The sequence below is a fragment of the Coenobita brevimanus genome, chromosome 23, assembly GCF_032717465.1.
Source record: "Coenobita brevimanus isolate Jiangsu-jjx chromosome 23, ASM3271746v2, whole genome shotgun sequence".
Classification (NCBI taxonomy): domain Eukaryota; kingdom Metazoa; phylum Arthropoda; class Malacostraca; order Decapoda; family Coenobitidae; genus Coenobita; species Coenobita brevimanus.
In genome coordinates this window covers 56446843-56473667 of record NC_136976.1, presented here as the reverse complement: position 1 = coordinate 56473667, position 26825 = coordinate 56446843, and the positions used below count along the sequence as shown (strand labels likewise).

Sequence of the window (26825 nt, the reverse complement as noted above, 5' to 3'; positions counted from 1 at the left end):
GAATGAATATATTAAACTATCTATCTATCTATCTATCTATTGCCGGACGCCTCAATCCCGTTTGGGGTGGCCACAAACAAATCGCCTCCAAGTCGCCCTGTCCCCCGCCATTTCACTCCCCTGCTTCCAACTCACACCCCCCTCTCTCATATACCTCTCCACCCCATCTCTCCATCTCATCCTCGGCCTCCCCCTCCCTCTTTCCCCCTCCACCTCACTCACATACACTCTCTTCGTCAGTCTTTGACCCTCCATCCTCTCCACATGGCCAAACCACCTCAGTGTGTTCCTCATAACGTTTCCTATCACATCCACATCAACACCACAACGCTCCTTTATATCCTCATTCGTCAGCCTGTCTCTCCACGTGACTCCACAGGCTCCTCTTAAATAACTCATTTCCACGGCTCTCACTCTTGACTTGTGTCCTTCCAACAACGTCCAAGCTTCACTTCCGTACGTTAGAGTTGGTATCACAATACTGTCATGTAGTAACTTTTTCACTTCCATGCTCACTTCCCTGTTTCTTATCACTGCTTTCAAAGAACCAGCAACCTTTCTTCCCTGCTGTACCCTTTCAAGCACTTCACCCTCCAAACCTCCATCCTTACTCATCACACTACCCAAGTACTTAAACGTACTCACATTTTCCAATTCCTCACCATCCAACCTCGCTGTACATTCACTGACTTCACCTCTCTCAACTACATTGAAATATTATAATTCCTTTAGCTTTTTTATTTGAATTTTTAATTTGACGTAGCTATAAAGTAATAACAGTACTGTATCTGTATATATATTTTCTAAACTGTAAAGATGCATTAATACTGTGCCTAAAAGTACATAACATCATCGCTGTTGACCAAATATCAGGAAACAACATTATTATACTGTACGGTACTGTAACTTTTGTACACAGCACTCACTCATTAGACAAATAGTAAACTCATAACATTTAACTAAGCCAAATCATGGTAATTAATGATATATGAAATGCAAAACTTTAACTTCTAAAAAGTAAGCCAAATCATGGTAACTAAGGATATATGAAATGCATAACTTATGTAAACTTTTGGTCCCTATCAAAACAATAAAACACAGTATTTATGCCTGAAAGTACTGTACAGAAAATCTTGGCTGGCCAGCCATTAGCCTTGAAAGGAAACAACATTTACATAAATGTACTGTACATAACATTTTGATCATTAGCCAACTCCAGGCTGGACCAGCTTACAGAGTTAATGCATAGTGGTAAAAATACTATCTATCTATTGCCAACACCATAATCCCGTAAGGGGTGGCCACTTTGAGTTATTTGTTTTACAGGGAGGGGCAAAAACCCTCCACCAACCCACATGTTGACACGGAGGGAGCACGTATGGTTTGATTATATGGTTACCACCCAGCGTTGTAAATGGTTTCTTGGCTTACAGAAAACCATTTGGCTTGTCACTCAATGTAAAGCCACCTGTAAAGGAAACAAAAGCAAAGAAGTGACAGGGAAGATGGGAGAAGTAGGAAGAGAGGAGGGCAGGCACAGAAAAAGAATGATAAAGGCTAAGGAAGAAGTAGGCAGCACTACATGAAGTGAGTGGATGATGGTTGCCACCACCTACCACATAAAAAAAATACACCTTCTGTAATCCCTGAAATGGATTTACTCACAAGTAGTCAAAGACTGCCCATCTGTTTATATCTTGATTAAAATTGCATTCCATGAAATAAAGCATGAATGACCAAGTTCTGTGTATACCAGCCACATACATGGTGTATTGTACTGTAATGATTCATGTTTTGCACACTAAAAATGTCCTGATTTTCTGGGTTTTAAGACCGTCATCAGTCAGGTATATCTTATTTTCTTTGAAACGCTTGGCATTAGAGTTTTTCTGTTTGAAGTGAGCAACGCTTTTTGCTCACAGTGTCTTCCGCCATGCCAAATATTTGTTCTGAAGTTACACTTGCATCTGGGCATCATTTGCACACACAAACACTAGTAGCTTACAGGCGATCATCCATACATACTCATCATCAGAAGACGTAAAGAAGAAGCATAGGCAAGAGCTATATGCAACATTTTTCTGTCAACTGAAGGATTGTTCTAGTGTAGAAGCTGAGCTTAAATGAAGTTGGCAAATGTCGTTCATGTCCTCATCTCCGAGTTACTGTCCTTTTATTGCCTCAATCTACTGTCTTCTTTCATAATATATGCAGTAAATCAGTTCTTTACTTAGACTACAGTGAGAAGAGTGACTGTAAATATTATGGCTAAATAAATAATGTAAGAACTAAATTGTTGCGGTCAGGTCGCACTTGTGTCGACAGTGTATGTACATTAGTTATGTAGTACATAAAACACTCACAGCCACAATGCTTACACACCACCACTACACACTATACCTCTGCGTCTCTTAGAGTACACATATTTCTGAGAAATGTGAATGTTCGGTACCTTTTGAGGTAAAATTTGGGAACCTCATTTTTTTTTGTTTTACATAATTAGAATATACCCTACTGAATTCAATCTCCCAGTTTCCAAGCCAAATTTAAAGTTCTTGACTTTCTAATTTGCATAAACAGAGTGGCCACCAGATTGCCTTTTTTGGACAATTATTTGAAATAGCATTTATAAATCATCATCGTCATCATCATCTGGACCTCCTTTCCCACCCTAGGGCAGGGTGAGGAGTAGCAACGTCCAGACAGCCCAATTTTGACCAATCCAATGGGCCACGCTTCCATTCACTCATTATTCAAGCCCGCGGATCCTGGCTCTATCTGATATGCCAAAAACATACACCACATTCTGTAGCTTCACATAAATTTATGCGAAAGAGACAATCTGGATGCTGCCACGTTAAAAAGGGGTGCCAAATCCTTGATCATGCACTTCTTCTCACAACATTCATCCAGCCAACCCGATTTCTCGTCAGTCCCTGAGCCTCACCGGCTTCCATACCTCTCTTCCTCACACACTCGTCCACCATATTCCTCCACCTTCTCTTTGGCCTACTTCGCCTCCTCCCTCCTTCAAATTCACTCAGATATACCTTTTTCACCACTCCTTTGTTATCCATTCTCCCCACCTGACCATACCTGTACCATCTCAGTACAGTAATACCTCGATATATGATACCCCTAGATACGATACCCCAGCTTAACGATGGGGGTACAAATACGGATACCACCATACCCTGCCTAATGATGGCCAAACCTGGTTTAATGATGGGTTTTGATTTTTTAAAACTGATTTTGATGATATTTTAGACTAAAATTGTGTGTTTAGGTTGATTTATAAACCGTTTTTAGACTTACATTAATGTGTTTTAGCCATAGGTGGGGTGGAAATTGTCATATTGAGGTACAGTTTACTAAGCTTGATTTTTTCCAGACTTATAATTGATGATTTGCAGATTTTATCTGTTGGTTTTAGTGAGTAGTAGTAGTAGTAGTTGTTCCCTAGGCAGTCTGGCCGAACAGCCCCGAGTCCCTTAGGAAGGCCATGGCCGAGACCGGGCTTTCCCACAGAGCTCTCAAAGAGTGTATGTTGTGTTGTTGGTGTAGGTGATTGTGTGCAATGCAGTCTTCCATAATGTGCTTAATAGTATGGGGTGCTGTGTTGCATTCTGGACAGGCATCAGCGACGGAGTCATCCAGCCTCTTCTGGTAGCTTGAGAGGGCTGGATAGTGCCCACATCTCAGCCTGGCCAGGTGGACTCTGTCCTCATGAGGAAGATAGGATTCAGAAGGGTGGATGTCAGGAGGCCGTGCATGCAGCTGTGTGTTGTCTTTACGTGACTGAATGGAGCGGTGAGTGATCTGAGTGTGGATATGCTTCTGGAAGCTGGTCTGAGGTGGGCGAGGGGGGAGAGATGACAGTATTTGTGTATGGTATCGTGTGCTGGGTGTTGTTTTGATGTTCCTTGGTGTGGGTGGATGTGCTCCCATGTACTGTAGTGGATGTTGTGGGTTTGTGGAAGCTGCAGCAAGGAACTGGGTGCCTCTCATGTCTAGGTGATCCTTGACTTTGGGGATTTTGGTTTCTTGATGTAGGTGGTCTGTGGGTGTAGTAGTTGTGCAGCCTGTGATTATTTTTAGGGCCTTCTTCTGTATGGTCTGTAGAGTGTTGTAGTGTGTTCTGGTCAGGTTAGAAGCCCAGGCAGGGCTTGCATAATTCATCACTGAACGTATGTATTGTTTGTATACTGTGGTGGTGGTTTCTTTGTTGTGTCCGAATGTTGTATGGGCAAGTGACCTCAAAGCATTGAGTCTTGGTGTTATTTTATTTTTAATGTTTGTGATGTGTTGTTTAAATGACATTGATGTATTGTATGTTACACCAAGGATTTTGTGTGTGTGTGTGTGTGTGTGTGTGTGTGTGTGTGTGTGTGTGTGTGTGGTAGGGGAGTGTTGTTTATGGTGAGGTGTGGGATGTGACTGTGTTCTGCTGTCCAGTTTGTGAGAAGAGTCACCGTAGATTTGGCTGGGGCTATTTTGAGCCTGTTTATGGTGAACCATTTGTGTAGTGTGTTGAGGTAAGGTTGAATGATGTGTGCAGCTGTGTTTACGTTTTGGTGTGTACATGTAAGTGTTATATCATCTGCATAGGAAGCTATGTATATCTGTGGTGTGTGGGGTGTGGGTACGTCGTGCATGTATAGATTAAAGAGTGTAGGGGACAAAACAGATCCTTGGGGGACGCCGTTTGTGAAGTTTCTGATGTTAGAAGACTGACTGGCAAATGTTACGTGTGCACATCTGCCTGCTAAGTAGTTTGCCAGCCATCTTTTTGTGTTATTGTGCATGTTTGTGTTGAGTATTTTGTTTGTGAGGTTGTGGCTGGGGATGGCATCAAAAGCTTTGCTGATGTCTAGTGTGACTAGGAGTGTTCTGTGTGGTGGCCTAGCTGAATTTATGCCATCGAAAACTCTCTGTGTAAGGTCTGTAAGAAGGGTGTTTGTGGACTGTAGTGGCCTAAAGCCATGTTGTGACTGGGCTAGGGGAATGTGAGTTGTGACTAGTTGTAGTATCAGTCGTTCAGTGACTTTAGAGGGGGTGCAGAGGAGCGTGATGGGGTGATGTGAGGAGGGTAACGTGGGGTCTTTGTTGGGTTTAGGGATAGTGATGATATTGCCATGTTTCCAGATGTTGGGTATTATGTTGTGTGGGTAGCTGTGGTTTGATATGTTGGTGAGTGCTTGTATGCCTTGTGGTCCTAGGTGTTTAAGGTGAATGTTGCTTATGTTGTCTGGTCCACAGGCAGATGAGTGCTTGAGGTTGTTAATGATGTGCTTCATCTGGTTGTAAGTGAAAGGTGCGTAGTCTGGGTCTGTGGGGAACTGTCTCTTACGTCTGATGATACGTCGGTCTTCGGGATGGGGGGTTAGATGGCTGACTTGTGAAAAGTGATTGATGAGAGTGTTTGCTTGTTGTTTGTTTGAGGGTATGGTGTCTGTTGTTGTGATGGCAGCATGTGATTGTGTGGTGTTGCTGTTGGAAAGTGTAATGCTGTTTAGTGTTTTGTAGAGTTTGCTGATGTTTGTTTTGTGGTCAAGTGTTTGGAGGTAATTTTTCCAGTTTAGTGTTTGCTGTTCTGATATTTTACTGTTTATTTGAGTGTTGAGTTCTTGTATTTGTTGTATGGTGTCTTGTGTATGGGGTGTTGGGGAGTGTCGCAATGTGTCTCATTGTCTGATGAGGACTTGAATTTCTGGTGTGAAGTTGGGGTTGTCTCTCTTTCTGTTGCCTCTAGGGATGTGTCTTTTGTCTGCATTTTGTATGATTGTATTGAAAGTGTGCACAGCGGTGTTGATGTTTGTGATGGGTGTACTGTTTAGTGTTTCGAAATGGTGTTCTGTTTCAGTTACAAAGGCCTCCCAGTTGGCTCTTTTATAATTAGTGTATGTGTGTTTGTGGCCAGCTGGGGTGATTCTGGTTTTGGTAGTGATGATGATTGGGAGGTGATCAGAACCTAGGGTTTTGACCACTCTCCATGATGTAGTGGGAGTGAGGTTTGGGGAGCAGAAGGTGATGTCTGGAGATGATGGGAGGAAGAGGGCTTGGTGTGGGATATGGGTGTGTTGGTCTAGATTGTTTAGTATGAAAAGATGATCTGTCTGGGATTGTAGTACCAGCCCTCTGTCTGTGTCAGGGTTATTGACATGCCAGGCCGACGACTTGGCATTGAAATCACCACCCAGGATGATGTTGGGTATGTTAGTGATGTGATGTATATGTGGAGAGTAATTGTGTGGTACTGTGAGGGACGATTGGGGGGGAATGTATAGTTAGTGATTGTTATGTGTGCTTTGTTACCAGTGCGTTCTTTAATTGATTGTATTTCTGTTGTTGTGTCATGTGGGGGGAGAAGTGACTTTGTGTGTGCATTGGTATCTGCAAAGTTGATGGATTTGTGTACCAGGGTGATGAGTCCACCGCCACCGCCGTCGGCCCGGTCTTGTCGAATGGTGGTGAAGTTATGAAATGTCGGTGTTTTCTGTGCTCTGTGTAGTTTTGTTTCTTGTAAGATGGCAGTGTGTATGTTCTCTTGTTTGATGAATTGTGTGAGTTCATGTATTTTGGTGTTTATGCCATCTTTGTTTAACTGAAGGATGTTTATGTTGTGTGTGCGATGTGTGTCGGCCACTGCAGCACTGGGGGGAGGTGGTGTGGGTGGAGGGGAAGGGGTATGAGGAGGTTGTGATGGAGGTAAGGGTTGAGGTGGATTAGGATGGGTTGGAATGGGAGGAGCTGGGGGACTGGATGGTGTGGGAAGGGTCAGTGGGTTTGGCTGTGGAGGTGTGGAGGAAGTAGGAGTAGGATTGGAAAGGGGGTTGGTGGGTGGGGGGAAGGAGCATAAGGAGCAGGTCCAGGTGTTTGTGTAATGTTTCCTGGATGCAAGTGTTGTGCAGGTGTAATGGGTCCAGTTCTTGCAGGAGTTGCATTGAACTGAACCCTTTGTCTGTCAGCTCAACATGATAGGTTTTGAGCATGTTGGACATATGTATTTGTTGGTGGGCCCTGGATTGCTCTCAATGTTGCTGGCTAGAAGAAGTCGTCGAGAAATGACAGCCGGGGAGTCATTTCTCGGTGTAGAAAAAACGGTGTTGTTGTGTGTGTTGTGTTGGGAGATGTGGTACTTGCCCGGGCGACCGAAGCCACTCCCAGGTACTCGAGCCCCGTGAGGGGCCGGGGGGGTTTGCAGTGGTTTGGCCCCCATGCTGTCCTCCTCTTCTCTTCGACAGCCTCTGGGAGGTAGACCCACGGCGAAGATGCCACCGCTCCAGGTCCGGTTTTAGTGAGTTATTTACAGATGTTAGGCTTAGGTTTGCATCCTTTACAGCTGTTAGGCCATTTAGATTTGTTTTAAACTTGTTTTTGGGCTAATTTGGTTGGGTTTTGGGCTTGGTTTGGGAGGACCCCGAAGGCTAGACTTCACATTACATGTTAAAAATATCCTGATATACGATACCCCGCCTAATGATGGGGTTTTACCTAACCAGTTACATTGGTAAACCAGGGTATGCCTGTACAGTCTCTTCAATTCTGGTGTCCTAAGACTTCCTTACTCAGCATCTTTCATGAATCACATTATTTCATATCCTGTTCACTCACTGTACTCCACATACATTCCTTAGCAGTCCCGTCTCCACTGCTGGCACTCTTGGATTTTCATTTTTATGCCACACCATAGTCTCACATCTATATGTTAAAGTTGGCACTAACACTCCTTCATGTAAGCCTCGTGCAGCTGCAACACTCAAGCCTCAGCATCTTATAAAAGCCTTCATACCACCAGCTACGTTTCTTCCTTGTGTTACTTTGGTTTCCATGTCTTTTGCACATTTTCCTCTCTTTTCTATCACTGTACTGTAACCAGGTATTTGAACTCTCACAAATCTCTTTCTCTCTCCATTCACTGTAACATCGCACTGGAAGTCACCTTTTCTCTCAATAGCTGTCACTTTACTTTTTTCTGTATTTACTCTGAAGACACAACACTCACAGACATCAGCAAAACTCTGCACTAGTCTCCCAAGTTCTTGTCTGGTATTTGCAAGTAGTACTGCATCATCAGCTTACAACAAATTCAAGATATTCCATCCATCACCATTGATTACCAATGCCATCCTTCTCTCCGTTACGTGTGTTTTTACTTCTCTCATCACCCCATCCATATATCTATTGAACAATCATTAGGACATCACACAACCTTGTTGCATGCCCACACTGATTGTGAACCATTCACTTAGATGCCAATATACTCCTGCACATGCTTCACTTCTATAATAAAAATTCTTGACGGTACCTGGCAGCTTACCATCTACACCATACATGTGCAAAACCTTCCACAATCCTTCTCTGTCAACTTTGTTGTATGCTTTTTCCAGATCCATGAATGCCATAAACACCTTATAACTCTTCTCACAAGCCTTTCTCCACTATCTGTCTCACTGCAAATATTTCACCCACACATCTTCTGCCACTCGTAAAGTCACCCTGTTCATCACTCACTAGGACTTCTGATATCTCTTTTATTTCTCAATAATAATTCTTCCATATACCTTCCCTATCACAGTCAGTAAACTTATGCCACAATAATTCTTGCACTCACTTCGCTCACCTTTATTTTTGTACAGGGGTACAACCACAGCCTTTTTGCACTCTTCTGGCACAGTTTCACTCATCCATGCTTTCTTACATATCTCCAACAAGCACTTCATTCCACTGTCTCCACTACACTTGATCATCTCTGCATACACCTCATCAGCCTCAGCTGCCTTCCCATTTTTCAGCCACTTCATAGTGTTCTTCACCTGTGCGAGTGTTACATTTCCTGGCACTGCATTCCTTCTCTGCACACCCTCAAAACCAGTCATGTTTATAGCCACTCTGCTCTCTCTATTTTAGTTCATAGGTTTTCAAAATATTCTTTCCATATGCTCCTTACTTCATCCTCATGGGTTAATCTGTCACTTACATCCTGCACACTTTCACATTTCTTTCCGCTGTCACTTGTACATTTTCTCACCTCTTTCCAGAATAACTCCATATTTTCAGAGTAATTTAATAATAATAATAATCTGCCCTTTTGTTTCTCAAAAGTGCCAGTTCTTCCTTTGGGAATTCAATAGTGCTCGACACCCATACATTATTTTTACAATTACAAGAATTCTGACATTTCTTGTATATAATACAAGCTACATCGTATATGCATGAAAGTGGCAATAATTAAACTCTGTAATCATCCGTCATAGTACCTTTCTCCAGGTCATAGAACTTTGAAAAAGGAAAGGCTTTCAGCTGCCTCTTAAAGGATTCGACAGTAGAGAGTTGTCTTATGAACATTGGCAATCTGTTATATAATCTAAGGTCTCTATACGCAAAAGAACGATCAGAGAAAGATGACTGGTGAATGGCTCCTGGCTCATCAAGACGCAAGGAATCATCTTCACTGCGTAACATCACACCCGGGCATGCCGATGGGAGTTTTAATAATTCAGCAAGATACTTTGGTTCACCAAACTTAAGAACCTTGAATGTAATAAGACACAGTTTAAATTCAGTTCTAGCCTTTACTGGTAACCAATGCAACTCAATCAGAAATAGGGTAGTTGAGGTTCTCGGGGGGGAGACCAAAGATAAGCCGTGCTGCCCTGTTTAACACAGACTGAACTTTTGTTAGTATATTATTTGGAAGACCAACTCACAGTGAATTACAATAATCAACACAAGACAAGACTACTGCATGGACCAGTGTTAAGAGGCACTGTCTAGTCAGGAATTTTCTCACAGAGTACAGAGTTCTGATATGCAAGTTACACCCGCTTACAACCTGATTAATATCTATCTATCTATCTATTGCCAGACGCCTCAATCCCGTTTGGGATGGCCACAAACAAATCGCCTCCAAGTCGCCCTGTCCCCCGCCATTTCACTGCCCTGCTCCCAACTCACACCCCCCTCTCTCATATACCTCTCCACCCAATCCCTCCATCTCATCCTCGGCCTCCCCCTCCCTCTTCCCCCCTCCACCTCACTCACATACACTCTCTTCGTCAGTCTTTCACCCTCCATCCTCTCCACATGGCCAAACCACCTCAGTGTGTTCCTCATAACGCTTCCTATCACATCCACACCACAACGCTGCATTATATCCTCATTTGTCAGCCTGTCTCTCCATGTGACTCCACAGGCTCCTCTTAAATAACTCAATTCCACTGCTCTCACTCTTGACTTGTGTCCTTCCAACAACGTCCAAGCTTCACTTCCATACGTTAGAGTTGGTATCACAATACTGTCATGTAGTAACTTTTTCACTTCCATGCTCACTTCCCTGTTTCTTATCACTGCTTTCAAAGAACCAGCAACCTTTCTTCCATGCTGTACCCTTTCAAGCACTTCACCCTCCAAACCTCCATCTTTACTCATCACACTACCCAAGTACTTAAACGTACTCACATTTTCCAATTCCTCACCATCCAACCTCGCTGTACATTCACTGACTTCACCTCTCTCAAAGACCATCACTTTACTCTTCCCTACATTCACCTTTAGATTCCGTTTCTTACACTCTCTCCCAAACTCATCCACCAAGCCTTGCAGCTCCCCTTCGTCTTCACTCAACAACACAGTATCATCTGCAAACAACAGTACAGGGAGTTTCCAAACACTATCCTCTCTCACCAGGGCCACTCCAACATCCACTACCCTACCTTGTACCTCTTTTATTACCCCATCCTTGTACAGATTGAACAGCCATGGAGACGACACATCCCTGTTTCAACCCAACTTTCAAAGAGAAAAATTCACTTAGTTCACCATCCACACGCACTGCAGCCTTCGCACCATCGTACATACTCTTCACAGCATTCAACAACTTCCCATCTACTCCATATATTCTTAACACTCCACAATCCTTGTCTATCCACCCTATCATAAGCTTTCTCCAAATCCATGAAAGCCGCATACAACTTCTTTCCCTTCTTTAGAAACTTTTCCACTAAAGATCTAAGAATGAATATCTGACCTACACCACCTCTTCCATTCCTAAAGCCTCCCTGTTCTCCAACTAATTCCTCTGTTCTTTCTCTAACTCAATAAGTATCCTACCATACACTTTTCCTATTATACTAAGAAGACAAATGCCCCTATGATTACCACACACTTCTTTTTCCCCTTTTCCTTTGTACAAGGGAATAATTTGGAGAAAGCATATGACAAGGTGGATAGACAAGGATTGTGGAAAGTGTTAAGAATATATGGAGTAGATGGGAAGTTGCTGAATGCTGTGAAGAGTATGTACGATGGTGCGAAGGCTGCAGTGCGTGTGGATGGTGAACTTAGTGAATTTTTCTCTTTGAAAGTTGGGTTGAAACAGGGATGTGTCATGTCTCCATGGTTGTTCAATCTGTACATGGATGAGGTAATAAAAGAGGTACAAGGTAGGGTAGTGGATGTTGGAGTGGCCCTGGTGAGAGAGGGTAGTGTTTGGAAACTCCCTGTACTGTTGTTTGCAGATGATACTGTGTTGTTGAGTGAAGACGAAGGGGAGATGCAAGGCTTGGTGGATGAGTTTGGGAGAGTGTGTAAGAAACGGAATCTGAAGGTGAATGTAGGGAAGAGTAAAGTGATGGTCTTTGAGAGAGGTGAAGTCAGTGAATGTACAGCGAGGTTGGATGGTGAGGAATTGGAAAATGTGAGTACGTTTAAGTACTTGGGTAGTGTGATGAGTAAGGATGGAGGTTTGGAGGGTGAAGTGCTTGAAAGGTTACAGCAGGGAAGAAAGGTTGCTGGTTCTTTGAAAGCAGTGATAAGAAACAGGGAAGTGAGCATGGAAGTGAAAAAGTTACTACATGACAGTATTGTGATACCAACTCTGACGTACGGAAGTGAAGCTTGGACGTTGTTGGAAGGACACAAGTCAAGAGTGAGAGCAGTGGAAATGAGTTATTTAAGAGGAGCCTGTGGAGTCACATGGAGAGATAGGCTGACGAATGAGGATATAAAGGAACGTTGTGGTGTTGATGTGGATGTGATAGGGAGCGTTATGAGGAACACACTGAGGTGGTTTGGCCATGTGGAGAGGATGGAGGGTGAAAGACTGACGAAGAGAGTGTATGTGAGTGAGGTGGAGGGGGAAAGAGGGAGGGGGAGGCCGAGGATGAGATGGAGGGATGGGGTGGAGAGGTATATGAGAGAGGGGGATGTGAGTTGGGAGCAGGGCAGTGAAATGGCGGGGGACAGGGCGACTTGGAGGCGATTTGTTTGTGGCCACCCCAAACGGGATTGAGGCGTCTGGCAATAGATAGATAGATAGATAGACTTCCAATCCTCTGGGACTCTACCTTCCTCCCAGGCCAATCTGCACATTTTCCACATCCATTCTGCTACTATCTCTCCCCCATGCTTCAGCATTTCACCACACACTCCATCAATTCCTGGGGCTTTCCCTGATTTAACTTTCTTCATTGCTTCCACAACTTGTATTCTACTGATTTCTTCCTGTCTTCTCACCTCCCTCCTTCTCCCAGCCATTCCCCAGCCACTTATACTCGCATTACTTCCATCCTCTATGTTCAACAATTCCTTAAAGTGTTCTCTCCATCTGCTCACTTTTTCTCCCTTCTCCACTAGTAATCTACCATTTTTATCTTTCACTCCCCTGCTAACTTCACTTCCACCCTGTCTTACTCTTTTCACCTCTTTCCAGAACATTTTCTTACAGTCCCTCCACTTTATACTCAAATTCCTTCTAAATTCCTCATCCACTCTCTTCTTACTGTCTCTCTTACTAATCTTTTCACCTCTCTCTTTCTTTCTACATATAACTCTCTCTTCCGCCTCTCAGCTTCTTCCACGCCCCTATTTCTCATCCATTCATTGTATGCTTTCTTCTTTTGTGCCACAGCCTGTCTCACCTCTTCAGTCCACCACGCTGTTCCTTGCATCCCTCTCCGTCTTCTCTTCCTTCCACACACCACATCACATGTTGCACATATTTCTTCTGTAAATATCCTACACACACCTTCCACGTCTTCCATCTGCTCCAATTCATATTTGCCCAATCGTTCCTCCACTTCTGTCTTATACTGTGCCTTTTTCTCATCCTCTTGTAACCTTTCCATTCTCCTTGCAACTACTCCTTCCTCTCGTCTTTCCCTTCTTCTATTCCTCCATATTACTTGAATCCTAATTCTGGCCACCACCAAGTAGTGGTCAGAAAGTCCACTCCCCCAACCTCTATAAGCTCTTGCATCCATTACACATCTTCACATCCTTTCATCCACACACACACATAATCAGTCATTGCCTTCCTTTCATTCAGTTCACCACCCACCCTTGTCATCACTCGCCATGTATACCTGTGGATCATTTTATGCCTGAAGAGGGTATTGGGTATCACCAACCCCCTCCCAGCACAAATGTCCACTAACGCACTGCCATTCTCATCTATCTCAGCAGGCACACCCCACTCACCAACTATTCCATCCACCTTCACATTCCCTACTTTACCATTCATATCACTGATCAAAAACACTCTCTCATTCTTTGTAATTTAACTTAGAATTAAAATAAACACCCAGATTTTTAACAGAACTGACTGGATAAAGCTGTGACATGCCAATTTTCAAAGTCATGGCATTGTCAGTGTCATCACCCCTTCTGTTTCCTCCGATGATGATGATCTCAGTTTTACCATCATTCAGCTTAAGTTTCCTCTTAGCCATCTAAATCTTAATATCAGACATTAGAGATTCAAACTTTGTCTTAGTATTGTTGATATTTGACATCTTAACATAGAGCTGGGTGTCATCAGCATAAAAATGATAGGACATATCATGAGCATCAAGTAGAGACGATAAACTACTTGTGTAGATAGTAAATAAAATTGGACCCAAAACTGATCCTTGAGGGACTTCAAATAGAAGGGGAGCAGAATCAGAGCTAGCATAATCAACAACCACTCTCTGAGATCTGTCCGACAGATATGACTTGAGGAGCAAAAGGGCACTATCACGAACGCCATAAAAATACAGATCATCCAACAATAGTTTATGATCTACTGTATCAAAAGCTGCAGACAGATCCAACAGAACTAGGAGAGAGGACATCCCACTACAAGTGTTTGCCTCCAAGTCACTCTGAATTCTTGTTATGGTCCTTTCGCAGCAAGAAGTCCGTTCAGGGTGTGGCAGAAGTTGGGATTTCCCCGAGTGCGACGTTGCCAATTTGACCACCAATTATCGGGAATATCACTCTGTCTCTCCACCTACCCCCATCACACCTGTTTCTCTCTCCCTCCCTCCCTCTCTCTCTCTCTCTCTCTCTCTCTCTCTCTCTCTCTCTCTCTCTCTATATATATATATATATATATATATATATATATATATATATTTATATTATATATATATATATATATATATATATATATATATATATATATATATTGTATATATTTATTATTTATTTTCAACTTTTTTCCCACACCACCTATGAGGTAAAAGTCTAGGCGCGTTTTATTTTTAAGAGGTTTCTCCTGTAGGCCTAATCCTCTCTCTGACCCTGGGTCCCTCGCCGACCGCGGCGTGGCAACATGGGAAAAAAGCGCTGCCACGTGTCATAGAATTCATTCAAATCGTTGTTATAATTCTAAAAAGTGATACTCAATGTACTATATAGCTTCCTTTATTATAAACAGAATATAAAAAACAATTTCAAATAGCACATAGGTGGGAAATAAGAGAGAGAGAGGCATGTACTACGGTTGATTTGGCAGCATCGCTAGAGGTGATTCACCAGGTGGGCCCCACCCTGAACGGACTTCTTGCGGTGAAAGGACCATAGTGCAGTTTCAGTTGAATGGTATTTTCTGTATGCTGATTGAACAACAGGAACAACTCTGTTGTGTTCCAGTAGTGGTATGAGTTGATTGAGTATTGCCCGCTCAATAATCTTGGATAAAAGAGACAGGTTAGAGACGGGATGATAATTTGTAATGCTCTCGACATCAAGGCCAGGTTTCTAAATTAGGGGCCTAAGCAAAGCATGTTCTCAGACTGCACAAAATTACTTTCTAAGAAGCATCTATTTATTATGTTGCAGATAAAGTCTGCAGCGTGCTCATAAACATCAGGTAGTTGTGACATGTTACATGGATCGAGTGAGCAAAATGTTTAATTAAGTTCTCTGATATAACATTTGCCTTTGTTTACATCCAGCGGATGAAATGTTGAAAGCAAATGATCCCCGGTGCACCGTGGCTGGAAGTCAACTGAGTACACTTCACTAGGAGAACTGCTGTCTAAATCACTTCTTATGCGAGATATCTTACTTGTAAAAAATGAAGGAAAATCAGAAGCCAGTTGGGTATCAGATACAGAAGTTGGTTTAACAGTTACATTCCTCCGACCAACCAAATTGTTCACAACTGCAGACAGTTTTTTTTTTATCACCACCACATGAATCAACTTTATTTTGATAATGCCTAGCCTTTTGGGCTTTTACAGTGTGAACGACTGCTCTTCTCGCAAAAACATAACGCAAACGAGTTACTTCGGTCCGCTGCAAGCGCCACTCACGTTCTGCCCTTCTATGTTGTCTGCGCAAAGAATTAATGGATGGACCATACCATGGAGAATCATCACGTACAGTGATTGTTTTTACTACCTCAGGACAATAATGGTAAAAAATTGACCTAAGCTTGTTGTTGTAAATATCAACTAATTCATCAGAAGAAAGACTGGAAGAATCAATGAAGTTTAAACGTTGATCAGTTTCAAGACACATCAACTGGCGGTCAACATTCCTGTAATTTCTGAACCTGATGACCTTTTTATATGATAGGGATTTCGGGACATCAAAACTAAGAGTGATCAGAGCATGATCAGAGGGTCAAATGAGTCAACCTCTACATCTGATATGTGCCTGCAACCAACAGGGGACAAGATCAAGTCAAGGACATGTCCTGAGACATGAGTTGGGTTACTCACATGATTGAAAAAATTGTTCTGGGTGATCAACTCAAGGAGTTCTGAAGAAAATGGTTTTGACTCTGGACTCTCAACCCAATAATTGAAATCACCACAAACAAGAAGTCCTCCAGGTTTAAGAGAAAACCTTTCAAGAAACTGCCCAAACTCCTCCATAAAACCTTGATCTCTGCCTGGATGACCTGGTCGATAGACAATTGCAATTCTAATGGTATTCTGATGGAAATTTATTAATACTTCCATAAATTCATATGAAGATGGGGTCAGGTCTAAGTCAATGAGAGACACGTTAAAAGTGCTGCCAAATAGATGAGTGCTACGCCTCCTCCCGGATAGTCAGCAGCAGGCCTGGGAATACTAATAATAGAATGTGTCTTAGGCAAAGCATTACAAATGATATCGATATCAGACTCATACAACCAGGTTTCAGTCAAGCACAAAATGTCAAGCTCGTGCTGATTTAGAGTTTCAATAATATAGTCTGTCTTATTACGGATAGAACGAATATTTAAAAGACCCATCCTTAACTGGTTCAAGAGGGACTTAGTCAGTTTTTTGAATGGTCAGAATTGGTGTTTTCAATCAATCTATTCCTATGAGAAATCATAATTGGACAGTCTCTACTTGATGCAAAATGGGCAACCGACTGTGAATTTGAATTAGCATCTTGATGTCTTGAAGAAGAGCATGTTGATGCATTTGGGAGAATTTCTGTTACTACAGTCCTTAGATTTATGGGTTCCAGCACAAAAGACGCATTTAGGTTCATCGTTTTTCCTTGAACATCTCTCAAATGTATGACCAAAGCCTTGACAGTGATTACACTGTGTAACCCAGAATCTATCGAAACCGCGGCATCTTGTAAGATCCACATAGATGTAATTGCCATGTTCTACAATGGAGGATCTCACCTCTGGCGACATCTTCAAGACAGCAGTTTTGGTGTCATTCCTTGTTCTTGTGAAGAGAAGGTTGAGGGTACAACCTCGATCAATGAGCATCTTAATTTTATTGTTTTTTCTCAGAATGTTTGGGATGATGTCAGAGTCACCCAAGGAAGAGGAAAGGCCTGTCACGGTCATTTTAGGCAACATTTTCTGTGGCTCTGATATGCAAAAAGTGCCCTCAGAGCCAAAATGATCACTCAGCACCCCAGTTGCCTCACCTTTGGCCTCAGCTGACGGAAACTTCATTACCATCCCACCAGCCTTGGTCTTAAGACAGCTATCAACCGGTATCGAGTTAAGTACACCTCTGATATCTTCTGGTCCCATCTGATTTATCAGGGCATCAGCACCACTCTTTGGTTTCACAATCAGTACATGCTGACTATGAATGGCATTTTTCTGGCCTTGAGCACTGATCTCAATCACGCCCCCGGGCAGCTCCTTCCCTTATCTCACGAGAGACCCGCGAACAGCATCCGCAAATGACTTGGCCAGATCTTGCATGACTGCCATGGGTGATGAGACCTTGGTCTCTAGTGCCTCCAGTCTGTTTGAAACATCTCTAATTGCCTGAACGATTGGCCCAATAACTTTATCTTCAAACTCCTTCTTGGTACTACTTCCTCCACCAGCCAAGACCTCGTCCACTGGTGCCACACATTGGCTACACAGCCAGCAAAAGCCCAGCTGGTGGCTCTTCTTCATAAATGGATAGTTGCCTGCGTCCAAATTTTCACAAGCTATGTGAACCCACTCACTGCAGTAGGCACACTTCAGTGCTTGTGCACTTTTTGCTACAGACCTACTGCAGCAAAGGCACTGGTGTTGTTTGCTCATGGTAAAGGAGAACAAAAAACAAAACAAATTGACAACAACAACAGCAAAAAGTATATACAATACTACCCGAGATAAACCTGGGCAGCGCCGCCCCCATTTGTGTCACCCTAATTTAGGAGAAAAAAAGAAAACTGAAAAAAACACAAAGAACAGAAATGGAAAAAAACAGGGTGTCTGCGAGGCCACCACAAGCAGGTGGGGTACGACTTGACTACCCTTCTAGGAAAGGTAACCCAAACCAAGGTGCCTCAAAAGTGCTGAGATGGTATTGACAACTTTTCCCAGTTCGAGCTTTATAGCAGCAGCAAATATATCACTTAGGCAAGACCTCATTAGTTACGATACTGGCACTGCCACTTCCAAAATCACCATGTACCTCCTCCTTTTTCCTCTTCGCTGGTCTCTTTATTTGCTTCTTGCTGTCAATATATTCCATTCTTATTTCAGTTGAACCTCTGTCCTGTAACCACTCTTACCACATCTTCCTCTTTTCCTCCACTGCTCTCTTAACCTCTTCATCCCACCATGTCATACCTCTCTTCTTTGTTGTTACTCTTGCCACACCACACATTGTTTTAGCATTCCTAAGTAAACAGTCCTTGTATGCATTCCACAGGCTGTCCAGATCTGTTTCATTCCAATTCACTGAGTCTAATTCCTCCCCAACTTTGATCCTGTATTCATCTGCCGTTTCTTTGATCCTCAGCTTCGTGACATTCATTTGTTCTCCCTGACTGTTTCTCTCCCTCCAGGTCCACGTCACTCCTCTCAGCTTGATTGTGCATACCGCAATCATGTGATCTGACTGACCTCCACATTGTCCTTTCACGGCCCTCCATCCCCTCCATACCATGTATATTTATGTGCATCTTTGTGTTTGAAATACAGGTTACAATTGCACAACCTCCTTTCCTGACATATATCCTTTAGTCACATCCCATTATCATTTTGCTCCTGGTACTCCATAGTCTCCTTTACAATCCATTTTGTCATCTTCAGGCCCAGTGCCTACTCTTCCATTCATATCACCCATTACAATCCCTTTATAGCTCTTGGGCATTTCTCCCACTGCTTCATCTAGCTCATCCTCAAAACTGTCTTTTTCTCTCTCTCTCCTGTTATCACACCGTACATACGCTACAATCACAGCAACTTTCACCTCCTCAAACTTGAATTTGACATACTTACATCTCAAGCTGACACATTTGTAATCTCTCATTCCACTCTGCCACACTTCATTCATCAGCAGACAACTCCTACTTTGCATCTTCCTTGCCCATTCATGCCCAACCTTACACACTTTACACTCTTCCACTCCTCCACTTCACACTCTTTCATCTTTGTTTCACACAATTCCATCACGACATATCTCGCACTCTTGAACACATTCACCACTTCCACCCCCTTGCTCTGCTCATTCACACCTCCCACATTCCACATGGCCATGCAAATCTGTCCATTTGGTTGGGATCCTGGGCAGGTATTGGGCCCCCCCGAGGCTCTCCAAAACATTTGCCGTGATTAAGTGATTTTGGATAGGGGAATCTGGGGGATATTTAACCTTGCCAGAAACTCTGCTTATATGGTTACCACCCAGCATAGTAAATGGTTTCCTGGGTACAGAAAACCAATTGGCTTGTCCCTCAGTGTAGAGACCATAAGGCATCTCTACAATTAGTAAGTGGGTGATGGGCATCCCCATCTACCAGAGTTAATTCAATCTCACGATATAATCCAGTGTCATTAACTGTCTCCTACAACACAGTCTTTGGTAAACTTCAACAAAGGTATATTACTCACAACTTTCTTAGTTATCATCCTCATCAGTCAATCCCATTTTTCCCCATATAAACAGGAGTATAGGGGCCAGGGTGAGGTTACTCATTTAAGATATTTAAGGCAATAATAACCAGCCTCACTTGCCCGAGTGGTACTACATGATCAATCAACCCCACCCACCCCTCAGATGGAACTCATAAAGGCATCACCATTTTGGAGTGCCATCACTCTCCAAACCACCAGGTGTCATTCGATACAACTTCTACAACTTTCTCAAACTCTTGATAACAGATGACTCTTCAGGCTGTCACCCCATCAGGAGTGTAGAGGCCTGGGACTGGGCTATTGAGGCCAGATGTTTATGGAGAGTGAACATCTTGCCCCTGAGTAATATTACATAAGAGGCAAAAGAGGATTGGATGATGATTAAATTCCAGCCTCTCCTCAAATTAAAGCCCTCGATGACAACATCTAACTGGAGCACCTGAACCCACTGAACCACCACATGTCTATTTGCTGTACCACACCAATGTCTAGTAATCATCCGAATCTCTTCCCTGAATTAAACCCTTTTGGTACATTAGGACGGGATGCCTTAACCTACCAGATCACAGGGCATGTACTTGCAGTCTTTTAATTATCCATATCTGTGTCACTGTCACTCTGACAGGTCTTTTCTGTACTAAGTCAGTAAGGCACAGTCAGGAGTGACACACATGTTTTCTTCTGCCAGACTACATCTGATCCATAGAGGGGTCTGGTCGTTGCTCTGTTGCTGATAAGCACACATTGTTGTACACCTCAACTCTGATTTGTGACATTTGCTGCATTGAACGGCCATACCACGTTGAGTACACCGCTTCCCGTCCGATCAGCGAAGTTAAGCAACGTTGGGTCTGGTTAGTACTTGGATGGGTGACCGCCTGGGAACACCAGATGCTGTTGGCATCCCTACGTGTCAAGTGGGGTTGGTGGAGGATTAGTGCCCCTCCCTGTAAAACAATTAACTCTAAGCCCTTGGCCACCCCGTTTGGGATACATGGCGTCTGGCAATGAATGAATGAAAATTAGGGTTTTTTTTTTTTTTTTTCCCCCACATGAAATCATCTCAAGGCAACTTCTGGGATTGGACCCAATGACATCAGAACAGGTTCTAGTCCAGAATCACTGCATTTCGATCCTATTTCCACAGGTGCAGGAAGGTCAGGTATGGCATAATGAGCATTTCTCCAAACCATGGCTTGATAGTGTACTTGTATCAAATGGAAACGAAATGTCACTTGTCAGTGGCATTGCTTGTGATTTAACAGTCTTTGAGAAAAAGGTATATCGTGCTGAAGTAACAGAGTCTATTCCATGCACGTTATATATTCTACAGATAATGTTTCTGCTGATTCAGTTGTCTCCTCTGGAAGTTCACTAATGCCTTAGTTCTTCAGCAGTTTGTGGTGCTCTTTGAAGACTTTCCATGATGATCATTTGGTGTGATTTGCGAGATAGGTGATGTTACACCCAGTTAATGCATGAAACAGTAGCAGTTTTGTGGACAAACTTCTTGGTAGATTATTGAAGACAACATCAGCTGGTATATAATGCTGTTGCTTTGATGTGCCTGACATCATCCAAAGATGATTACAATGCATATGTGGGAAGTGGGAAACCAAAATCAGTAGGACATCAGTGTCCTTGATGTCTTAAACTGACTGTGTACAGCATGCTATATCTGTCTTGTGTCAGCTTCTTCATGTGTGGATCTCAGCACATTCAAGTTAGTTGTCTCTTTTGATAACCAGACTTCAAGTTCCTCCTGATCCCTCCAGCAACAACAATCTCTTTATCCTTCGGTGCCTGTGAAGAGAGTCTCTTAGACAAGAAATTTGCTAGATTGGCTTTGTTGTCAGCCAGTGACAGATAATCCTTCCAGTTTTTTGGAAGGGGCACATCACAACCCTCGATAAGTCATCTAGCAGGTTGAGTGGCTTTACCGCAGTGTGTTCAGATAGCAGCCTTAATTGTCTATTCCCTATACCTGTTGAATGCAACATCTGTCCCTTGATACTTAGAAACTGCTTTCAGCACAGTGCTATCATATGCCTGAGCCAGATCTCCAAAGGTCACTGCATTGACAGGCTTTCTCATAGACACCACCAGTGCTTGTCCAGCAATGATGAGGCAAGATGATGCTTAAAAGTTCAGTAGTCACAAGACATGGGGTCTGTTACTGGGTTTCTATTACTATTACTTTCAGTTGTTCTCTGTTGTATTACTATTACTTTAGTGGTTATCTATTATGTTACTATTACTAATACTCGGTCATCTATTTCTATTGCTATTACTATTAATGTGTTATTTGCAGAAATGGTAGTTATTGAAATTGAAAATGGTTATCATTTTCATTATTGTTGGGCGGCTGTCTCACATAATGCACTAATATGTCTCGATCATTTTGATGGCTAATAGGCCACTCTCCATTCAGGAGGTTGACATGGCATACATGTATATAATTTATTCTGTTGACACATGAAGTCTAAAGTGTCTGTAATAGGAAAGTACCATACTTTTATCTGTAACTTGGCCTTTGTATTACTATTACTATTACAGCCGTGATTTTTAATCTATTACTATCACTCTGAAAACCTTGTAATAGTCAATTACTATTACTATTACATATTACTATTACCCCATGTCTGGTAGTCACAGGAAAGTTTATGCCTTCTCTTATCACATCTGCCAGAACAGACTTGTTCTGAATGTGGATTGTGCTATTCGATTCTTGAAGTGACAAAAGAACTGAAAGAAGCTCGTGCTTCAACATAGATAACAAATCAACTGGTCGACCAGCCTCCTAGGCAGTAATTAGACATTTGGAGCTCCTTGGCTCCTGGGGGTACAGGGTTTTTCAAGAATACTCCCCCAGTATCCCTGTCGTAAAGACTTTGTAGTTACTTGTAGAGAAGTATATTTTAGACTTGTGGTCGAGCGGCTTTTATATCTTGTAGTAGTTTCCCCACCAGATGTCATGTAGTGACGGGAGAGGTAAAGAATAGTATGGGACTATTTTTATTTGTCTTGGAAATATTAAACAGGTATAATAGTATAAGTCCTGGGTAGCTACCTCCCTGTCTCGCTATCTCTCTCTCTCTCTCTCTGTTCTAAGGCTAATCTCCGTCTCGACCTCTCTCTAGGGTCGCTTGTCTCCTTCTGTCTAGCCTGTTCGGTGGCTAATCTCCGTCTGAGCTCTCTTTCCTAAATTCTGGTATAGCAGGGGTGTGTCACATGTGTTCCTCGTGGGTGTTTGTTCACGAGAGGACTGCTGACAGCTAACTGCATCATCTCCTTACTGGCCGCTGTTGTCAGCTTTCCTCAGTGTAAGCATGTTTAGCATTGCTCGATTCTCGCAGACACAACACCTTCTCATCATTTGACTTCCTGCTTCTATCTGTCTCTCTATCTATCTATTTATCTATCTATCTAGTATGATTTGCAATTATAATATGGAGACCTACCACATTGCTCAGCCGCGCAAAAATGGCGTACCATCGACATTTAATAGTTATAATATATTAATACATACTACATACACATTATAATGAACTTATAAGCTAATTAAGTGAAATACATAATATTGTAAAGTAACATAATTGTATGAATATTGTATACATATATTATTCATAGTAAATAGTGATTATTCAGTAATACTACATTTTAAATAAGTTGTATACATATTGGAATAAATGCAATGATTGTTGTATAACACTTTGTAAGACGTGCATGTACAACAGACGTACGCATATAATTGTGCAATGGTAATACTGCTAGGTTATACATTACATATTTGAGTTATCACTTTAGTAATGTCTAATATTTCACCTAACTTGTATGATGATACTGGTAATATAGAATTGTGCTATAATTGTATGACTTATAATATTGTACTAACATTGTGGTACTACATAATTGTAACATTTTATGAATTGTTACTAAATATTGTGTTAATGCATAATTGTGTTGGCCTTATAATTGTAGTTACATAAAAGTTACATCTTGTTAATGCAACTGTTTTGTCGTTACATAATTGTTACATATCGTTTGTAGGTACATAATTGTTGTTAAAGTTACATAAAAGTTACATCTTGTTAATGCAACTGTTACATAATTGGCAAAGTGTAACATAATGCAATCGTTTGTCGTTACATAATTGTTACATATCGTTTGTAGGTACATAATTGTAGTTAAAGTTACATAAAAGTTACATCTTGTTAATGCAACTGTCACATAAATTGGTACATATTGTTTGTAGTTACATAATTATAATATGGAGTAACATAATTGTAATAACTGCAGTCCTAACATATGCTGCGGTCGATGATAGTGATGATGTGTCATGCCACTTGTTTGTGGAGACACAATTTGCTTTTTTGTTTGTAGTTTATGTGGTATTTTGACTTATGTAGTAACATTTACACTTATTTTCATTTGTTTGTTATGTGATCTTACTCTATTTCTCTTTTTTTTCTTTCTTACTTTTCTTTCTTTCTTTTTTGTATGTATTGATTTTCTATAGTTTGTTTTTCTTTGCTTGTGTACACTTTTTTCCATGTTGTTCATGGTTACCTAATTGCTGGCTAATTTCCTTGAGATACTTTTTTAAAGTTTAGTTTATATTGCACAGAGATTATAAAATGATATTATATAGTCCCATATTTTGTTATTTTATATAAAATATATATATATACACTATATACAGTATTAACTATACACACTGACTTGTTGTTCACCTGTACCTATCGTGAGTAATATGTGTGTCAGCACTGTGTGGAAATCATTGTCTTCACGATTGTGTTGAAGATGTTCACTCTTGCTAACGGCATTTGTGTTGGCCATTTTTTTTTTCTCTCTAGTTTACCTTGTAACTTAATTTGTCTGTTTCCACTAGGTAGCTTTAATTAATAAATGTTTAATATAGTTCTTTTAATTGCTCACTGAGTAACTGTGATTGGATATTTTCTTTATTACTTTGTAGATGTACTAATGTATAGTTGTATATATGAAACACGTATTTTATGTAGGTATAAATGGTAACACTCGTTGGTAGTAAATAAATGTTATAATAAATGAATGAATATACACAGTGTAGAATATTTATTGTTGGTGCAAGTATCTAATGATTGAATTATGAAGATAATTGAAGTACGTATGTGTATTTAAGCTGTAACTATACAGCACGTTTTTTATGTTTGTGCAGAAGCTTATTGTCTATCACTGTGTATTGTATAAATGAAGTAACTATGTAACTCACTAATTCTTACCGTGGAGGAAAATGGTGTGAGTGGTGTTGCACGTGGTGATAGCGTTGTCCTTCGCGGGTTGATTGGCGTGCTGTCGTCTCAGCACATGGTGACGTCGGCTTCCCACACTGGTAGCTGTGGTGAGTGAATGAGTAGCGATGAGTAACTTGAGTGAAGACGAGTGAGTAAGACGAGTTGTGAATATGGACTTGATGTTTTGCTGTCTTGACCTCTTCACACCTGCGTAAGCGGTGGGGGTTGGGTGGATGTAGCAGAGAGAGGAGGGTGAGGTCTGGTGGTTATGAGTTGTGAGTCGTCTCTCACTCTTCGTTTGTTTGTTTGTTTTCTTTCTTTCTTGATGTATTCTTGGTCCTTTTTTCTTGTGATTTACTCGTTGTAGGATGGAGACTGCCGCTTCTTGTAGGTGCGTGTAGAAGATTATACAGACGACGTAGAGTTGTTAATTGTAGTTGATTGTAGATGGTTGTAGTTCGCTGATTCGTCGTAGACTCGTAGACTATTTGCACTGTAGGCTGTATTTTGTAGGATTCAATGTAGAACTGAAGCTATCTTGTAGAGTCTCGGTTGCTTTTGTAGAAATTTGCTTTTAATTCGGAGACGATGTCCGCAGATTTGCTGGTTTGTCGTTAAGCTACTTGCAAGGCGTCGAGTGATCTCTTGACCTCTGCATCAGCGTAATGATCTGGGAGACGGAGGGGGCAGGAGCTGATATTGTTGGTTGTTGTCAATCTTGATATTTTGTAGGAATTTAATGTTGATTCGTAGACGAGGTTCGTATACGTTCGCTGCTACCAAATGTCATAAAGACTTTGTATCATAAAGCAGCGACTTTGTATTTGCTTGTAGAGGCGTATATTTTAGACTTGTGGTCGAGCGGCTTTTATATCTTGTAGTAGTTTCCCCACCAGATGTCATGTAGTGACGGGAGAGGTAAAGAATAGTATGGGACTATTTTTATTTGTCTTGGAAATATTAAACAGGTATAATAGTATAAGTCCTGGGTAGCTACCTCCCTGTCTCGCTATCTCTCTCTCTCTCTCTGTTCTAAGGCTAATCTCCGTCTCGACCTCTCTCTAGGGTCGCTTGTCTCCTTCTGTCTAGCCTGTTCGGTGGCTAATCTCCGTCTGAGCTCTCTTTCCTAAATTCTGGTATAGCAGGGGTGTGTCACATGTGTTCCTCGTGGGTGTTTGTTCACGAGAGGACTGCTGACAGCTAACTGCATCATCTCCTTACTGGCCGCTGTCGTCAGCTTTCCTCAGTGTAAGCATGTTTAGCATTGCTCGATTCTCGCAGACACAACACCTTCTCATCATTTGACTTCCTGCTTCTATCTGTCTCTCTATCTATCTATTTATCTATCTATCTAGTATGATTTGCAATTATAATATGGAGACCTACCACATCCCTGCTTGTCGTAAAAGGCGACTAAAAGGGTTGGCGGAGGGTTAGTGCCCCTCCCCGGAAAACAGCTAACTAAAAAGACAAACAATAAGCACTGACCAAAAGATGATGACCAAGGACCATACAAAGGACATGGTAATCGGAACATGGAATGTAAGGGGAGCGAATGATGAGGTGAAAGAGAGAGAGATCTCCAGGTGCTTGAGGGTGTGAAAGTTGATGTATGTGGAATAACAAACTAAATAGAGAGTGTGAGAGAATGGGAGTATGGATGGGGTATATGTGCAGGAGTAGGTGAGAATGAGAGGGCAAAAGAAGGAGTATGAATAGTTGTGAGTAAAAGATGGAAGAAGAGCGTAAGAGAGTATGGATCAGTTGGGTCAAGGATTGTGTGGGTAAGGATGAAAGTTGGAATACAAATGTGGGCGATTGTGTGTGTGTGTACGCCAATGCAAGATCGTGCAAGCAGAGTGAGAGAAGAGTTCTGGACAAATGTGGAAGTGTGCATGGAAAAGCTTGGAAGGAATGAGAAAGTGTTTTTGATTCGTGATATGAACGGT

General features: G+C 41.9%; 1 protein-coding gene and 1 non-coding gene across 2 annotated transcripts in view; both read left to right on the top strand.

Annotated features, from left to right (window-relative positions):
• LOC145392989 (mitochondrial protein C2orf69 homolog) overlaps positions 1 to 26825 on the top strand; it is an 87314-nt gene that overhangs the window by 38957 nt on the left and 21532 nt on the right. The window lies entirely within an intron of this gene.
• On the top strand, positions 20385 to 20503 carry LOC145393075 (5S ribosomal RNA). The gene has a single exon (XR_013896093.1). It is a non-coding gene; the product is annotated as a 5S ribosomal RNA (ribosomal RNA).